Consider the following 7,179-nt stretch of genomic DNA (forward strand, 5'->3'; position numbering starts at 1 on the left):
ACTCAGAAGATGAGCTGCATTTCCGCCACCTCCAAAAAGACCCCACTACCAGGGATATATTTCCCTCCCCACCCCTTTCCGCCTTCCGCAAAGACCATTCCCTCCGTGACTCCCTGGTCAGGTCCATGCCCCCCTACAACCCACCCTCCCATCCTGGCACCTTCCCCTGCCACCGCAGGAACTGTAAAACCTGCGCTCACACCTCCTCCCTCACCTCCATCCAAGGCCCTAAAGGAGCCTTCCACATCCATCAAAGTTTTACCTGCACATCCACTAATATCATTTATGGTATCCGTTGCTCCCGATGCGGTCTCCTCTACATTGGGGAGAGCACTTTAGGGAACATCTCCAGGACACCCACACCAATCAACCACACCGCCCTGTGGCTCAACATTTCATCTCCCCCTCCCACTCTGCCGAGGACATGGAGGTCCTGGGCCTCCTTCACCGCCGCTCCCTCACCACCAGACGCCTGGAGGAAGAACGCCTCATCTTCTGCCTCGGAATGCTTCAACCCCAGGGCATCATTGTGGACTTCAACAGTTTCTTCATTTCCCCTTCCCCCACCTCACCCTAGTTCCAAACTAGGAGGCATCCAGTCTCCCCAATGTAGAGGAGACCGCATCGGGAGCAACAGATACAATAAATGATATTGGTGGATGTGCAGGTAAAACTTTGATGGATGTGGAAGACTCCTTTAGGGCCTTGGATAGAGGTGAGAGAGGAGGTGTGGGCACAGGTTTTGCAGTTCCTGCAGTGGCAGGGGAAGGTGCCGGGAATGGGAGGATGGGTTGTAGAGGGGGCGTGGACCTGACCAGGTAGTCATGGAGGGAACGGTCTTTGCGGAAGGCGGAAAGGGGTGGGGAGGGAAATATATCCCTGGTGGTGGGGTCCGTTTGGAGGTGGCGGAAATGTCGGCGGATGATTTGGTTTATGCAAGGGGTGGAAGGTGAGCACCAGGGGCGTTCTGTCCTTGTTACGGTTGGAGGGGTGGGGTCTGAGGGTGGACATGTGGGATGTGGACGAGATGCGTTGGAGGGCATCTTTAACCACGTGGGAAGGGAAATTGTGGTGTCTAAAGAAGGAGGCCATCTGGTGTGTTCTGTGGTGGAACTGGTCTTCCTGGGAGCAGATACGGCGGAGGCGGAGGAATTGGGAATACGGGATGGCATTTTTGCAGGAGGTAGGGTGGGAAGAGGTGTAATCCAGGTAGCTGTGGGAGTGGGTTTGTAAAAAATGTCGGTATCAAGTCGGTCGTCATTAATGGAGATGGAGAGTTCCTGGAAGGGGAGGGAGGTGTCAGAGATGGTCCAGGTAAATTTAAGGTCAGGGTGGAATGTGTTGGTGAAGTTGATGAATTGCTCAACCTCCTCGCGGGAGCACGAGGTGCTGCCAATGCAGTCATCAATGTAGCGGAGGAAGAGGTGAGGAGTGGTGCCAGTGTAACTACGGAAGATCAACTGTTCTACGTAGCCAACAAAGAGACAGGCATAGCTGGGGCCCATATGGCTAGCCCTTTGGTCTGGAGGAAGTGGTTTTTAAACTCTACCATGCAAGTAACCTCCATGAGCTTCATAAGCGCTTCCAGATTCTTGTCCATGTGTCCACATGTTAAAAAAAGTTTGCTGAACCATTTCAAATTCATTGTTAGTTGCATTAGACATTTGCTTTAAATTTGGAAACTTCAGTCTCCGTGTTTTCGGAATTACTGCTATGCTTCCACGATAGTCTTTTATCGCAGTGTAGAAAAAGTCTTGCTTTTTAACTTTAACAACAGTACATCTTTCCTGAGATAAGGGGAACGAGCTCAACTACATTCCCAAAGTTGTCTGCCTTGTTTTATGAAATAACCGTCCCTGCTGCTGTTCACAGAATTCTGCTTGGCATGTTTTGATTTTACTTACATCAGGAGAGACGTCTGTTTCGTGATCAGTTTCAACATCATTATATGGTTTGTACAGTCACAGTGCTGAATATACTTGCAGCTTTTTCCTGGAGTAATGCATACTGGGTATGTTGCATTCCTATTAGTAATGAGTTTTACACTGCAGCTATTTTTCCAATTCCCTCAGCTTTTCGCTTTCCTTATCCAACTTTAAAACACACAATGACCACCACAGGCTGACTTATTCTTGCAAGCTTATGAAGGACACACTCATAATTACTATCGCATATTGTTACAATTTTCAGCACAGCGCCCTCTGCCAATGATCCTATCTTTTCCATAAACTATCAGTCGCATTTTAGAATATCCCAATGCTGTGATACCTTTAATCGATAACTGCTGCATCTCAAAGCCAATTAAACACCGAAATCTGTGTTCCACTCCCGCCACAACGTTGATTTTAGAGGGGTTGTGATCACAGTTACATAATATAAGCACCGTCAGCTTTAAAACATTAAAATTGCGAAAGGTGCTATTTAGATGCAAATTTCTTACTTATTAGGGGTTGAATTTTCCCAGTTCCTAAACAACTTGGCAATGGCAAGTCAACTGGGAGAATGTGGTGATAATGGAAAAGTGAGATTCTTGCCGGAGAAAACAAAATCTAACTTTCCATCCGAGGTTTGAACAGCAAGATGAGAATTTCACTGGTAAATGGTCTATTTTTCATGTATTTGCTATTCAATCTTGATTGTTTTGTTGCAGATAAATTAATGTTGGAGATCTGAAACAAAACTGAAATTGCTCGTGAAACGCGGCAGGTTTGGCAACATCAGTGCAGAGAAAGCAGAGTTAACATCACTAGTCCAGTGACACTAGATCAGACCTGGTGAATTTTGCCAGCAATGTTTGTTCATTTATCTGTAATTTATGTTGCTATTGTTTCTACCAGTTACCTCAAATCTGTGTGATCTAGTTCTCAACTCATTCATTGTCACAAACTAGTTCCTTTTTTCTCTAAAAGCTGTTTCTTGGTTCAAGGATACTTTATCCCTGATTTTTTTTCAGAGGGGCAATAAACCAGGCCAGGCTCTGATCAGTCTATTTGAGTACAGAGATGAAAAGGATTTTGAGCGGCATTTTGTTTACGTACAAACAGATTAGGCCAAAACAGTCATGTTTTAGAAGTGACCTGCATAAACAAAGGGGAGTGGTCAGCTCTCTAGTTGGGCTGAGCTGTTTTTAGTTCAGTCTTGAACTGGAAAGTTCAACAGGGAGCTGTGTGGAAACTCTCTCTCTTTTCTGCCCTTCAACTTCAACCGATAGCATGTATTCCATCTATACTGGTTTTTAAAGGGAGTTTTGCTTTATTGGGACTGTTGTGTGTATTCGGAACAGCATAATTAAGTCTAGCTGGATAGGTTGAGTTCTATAGAGGTTCTTCATTCTGTTCTTTGTGTTTCATTGTATCAATTTGTGAATAAAGTTTTTGTCTGTTTTAAAATTTAGTAGTCAACTTAGCTATCTAACTCTGGGTAATTTTCACTATACATTTACCAAAACAAATTGCAAACTTACAGTTTGGGCTGCCTGCTGAAGAATGTTTTGTGTGGTCTGGCCTAAATCATAACATTCATCAATTTTTAAAATTCATTCATGGAATGCAGATGGAACATGGATGGGCCAGTCTTTATTCTCCATTCCTAATTGCCTATCGTGAGCTGCCCTCTTGAAGCACTGCAGTCCATGTGGTGTAGGTAGACCACAATGCTATTAGATAGGAAATTCCAGATTTTGACCCAGCAACAGTAAAGGAACCGTGACACATTTCCAATTCAAGACAGTTTATGCCTTGGAGAGGATGTTGCAAGTGAGTGTCTTGTATGTCTGTTCCCTTTAGTCTTGTGGGAGAGGTCACGTGGTTCAGAAGCTGCCTTTGTAGGAGCCTTGGTGAGTTACTGCAGTGCGTCTTGCAGATGATTGATCAATGGGAACAGTTTCTCTCCACCTACTGTGCCCAGATATCTTGTGATGCTGAACGCCTCTGAAAAATTTCATTTTTCCATGGGAAATGGTATCTTTTAGCTGGGACGTAGGGAGAATTTCTATATGCAATGAATTTGAATCTTTGGAATTCTCTACCCCAGAGGATTGCGGATGTTCCATCACTGAATCTATTTAACATTGAGAGAATCTTGATCGCAAAAGAAATCAAGGGTATTGGGTAGTGTGTAGGGGAATGCTTTTGATTTAGGTGACAAAATATATTGATGAGGGTAGTACAGTTGATGTGGTTTACATGGATTTCATTGTCTTTGACAAGGTCCCACATGGAAGGCAAGTCCAAAAAGGTAACAGAAAAGATCTTCAGTGCCATTGGAGACCAGAAGACACAGGAACACAGAAGCAGGCTATTTGGCCCATCATATATGCTCTACCATTCAATGAGATCATGGCTGATCTAATAATCCCAATTCCATTTTCCTGCCTTATTCCATAACCCTCAATTCCCCCAATGATTAAAAATCTGTCTATCTCAGTCCTGAATCTAAAACGGAACATGAACAGCTGTCTGCAGTAAAGAATTTCACAGATCCAACACCCCTTGAAAAGAAATCCTCATCACTGTCTTAAGTGGATGACTCCTAACTGTGACCTTATACACTCTGGTCTTAAACATTCCCACAACTTCTCTGCACCTACCTTTGGAAGTCTGATAAGAATATTGGATCTTTCAATATCTTATCTCTCATTTTCCTAAATTCCAAACAATCCAAGCTGAACTGATGCATTTTCTCTTCATAAGAAAATTACTACATACCCAAGAGCAATCTAGTGAACCGTTTCTAGACTGTCACCAATGCCAGTACACAGGTGGCACAGTGATTAGCATTGCTGCCTCACAGTGCCAGGAATCTGGGTTCAATTCCAGCCTCAGGTGACTGTTCGTGTAGAGTTTGCACATTCTTCCCCTGTCTGCGTGGGTTTCCTTCGGAGGCTCTGGTTTCCTCCTACTGTCCAAAGGTGTGCAGATGAGGGTGAATTGGCCATGGTAAATTGCCCATAGTGTTCACCTATGTATAGGTTAGATGCATTAGTTAGGCATAAGTATGGGGTAGGGGGAATGGGTCTGGGTGGGTTACTCTTTGAAGGGTCAATGTGGACTTGTTAGGCCTAAAGGACTTATTTCCAGACTATAGGGATTCTGTGATCTGAATAAGGGGACCAAAACTGTTCATCGTATTCCAGCTGTGGTCTGATGAGTGTGTTGCACAGCTTTAGTGAGACTTCTCTATACTCCGTTCACTTTGAAATACTGGTTGATATTCCATTTGCCTTCCCTATTATTCACATAGATGTTAATTTACTGTGATTCATGCACTCAGACTCCCAAATCCTTGTGCTGCAGCTTTCTGCAGTCTCTTTCCCCCCCCACCCCCATCTAAAGAATATTTGAGAGCATGCAAAGCAATAAGCAATGCTCAAATAGTAGGATGAGGAAGAAAGCATGCTGCTTTCACAAGTAGTGCAAAGCTGAGGATAAATTAAAGCACAAGTAGTCAACACACATGAGCACAACCTTACCAGTGGATTAATAATTGTCTGTCTTCAACCATATTCAAGATAAAAAAAATTAAATAAATACTTAGGTAATGTTTCTTATTTGATTGGCTTGGACTCAAAGAGCAAAAGGGATCTTTTTCTATGTTACTCACCTCTATGACTCCAAACCCAAGCTGTTTAAAGGGACTTTCAGAACTCACGTTGTCAGAAACAGAATTAAAGTCAAGTCTTCAATGTGGAGATCTCCAAATCTTTCACACCCAACAAGAACACACTGTGGGAGAACAAGTACTTCTAAACCACCTGAATTTGTGAATTCAGAGTCTTGGGAAGAGATACAGAATGGAAATAGTAATTATGTACATGAAAGTGTAAATATCATAATGGAAGAAAACCTTGGTCCAAGAGAAATTTGTGTAAGGGTTCTAAGGCCATTAGCGTCACCCAACTGGGTACCACAGACCTATCTAAAAGAGGATAGTGGCAGCAAATCTATGTTATACTGCACAATGATGCAGAGAGTTTGTAAAACATGATGAGCAGCAGGATTCATTCCTAATACAACAACTGGGTTCCCCTCTTTTTAAGTTCTGTCCCACCACTGCTCTTTTCACACTCCCTCTCTGCACATTCTCTGTACGCTCATCTTCTCACATTGTCTCACTCCTCACACTATATTCTCTCTTCACATTATATTTCTGTTTCTGTTAGGATAAGGAACAGACTGAAGGATGTGAGGAATGTCAGTTCAGCTGTGATCTTATTGAATGGTGGAGCAGGATCAAGGGGCCAAAAAGCCTACTCCTGTTCCTATTTCATATGGTCTTATGGGCTACCGCTGACCTCAATAGTTCAATCATGAGTTGTCGGTTATGACCACCCTTTAATGAATGGGATGGTTGCACTGTTAGATGTTAGCATGAATAGAAATGGATATATAAACAGGACGACAGTAAGATGTATTAATTAAAACAGAAAATGCTGTAAAGAAAATCAGCTGAATAACCGGCTGTTGTGGATGCAAACCCCTACAGTGCGGAAGCCCACACTGACCCTCTGAAGAACATCCCACCCAGATCCCTACCCGTAACCCCACATTTCCCATGGCCAATCCACCCTGGCAATTTAGCATGGCCAATCCATCTAACCCACATATTTTTGGACTATGGGAGGAAACTGGAGCACCAGGAGGAAATCTACGCAGACACGGGAATATGCGCAAACTCCACACAGTCAGTCGCCCAAGGGTGGAATCGAACCCAGATCCCTGGCGCTGTGAGGCAGCCGTGATGTAATTTACAGGAAAATCTAAAAGGAACATCACACAACACAAAAGGAAAGGTTGCATTCTCCACCTTCCTATTTCTGCCCAGCTATTAGTCTTCTATAAGTCATGCCTTTTAAGGACTTATGCAGTGAAAATGAATTGAAAAATCAATGTGACCATAACTGCAGTCATTGTACACTTCCTGTTAAAATTCCCGTGTAGAAGAATACAAAACGAAGAAGGGTCACTCGCCTCAGAACGTTAACTTTGCTTTTTCTCTACACATGATGCTAGACCAGTTGAGTTTCTCCAAGAAAACATTGTTTTTAAACCAACGACCAAGTCTTTGACCTCCACTCGGTGAAGGAACATTGAACAGCAGCTACATTATTGTCATTGGTATCACCACCTGAAGACTATATTATCCATAGTTTATAAGTGTCATTATCGACGAAAATATTTT

The sequence above is a fragment of the Chiloscyllium plagiosum genome, unplaced genomic scaffold, assembly GCF_037043375.1.
Source record: "Chiloscyllium plagiosum isolate Xiang-an unplaced genomic scaffold, Cpla_swu_hap1 HiC_scaffold_38, whole genome shotgun sequence".
Classification (NCBI taxonomy): domain Eukaryota; kingdom Metazoa; phylum Chordata; class Chondrichthyes; order Orectolobiformes; family Hemiscylliidae; genus Chiloscyllium; species Chiloscyllium plagiosum.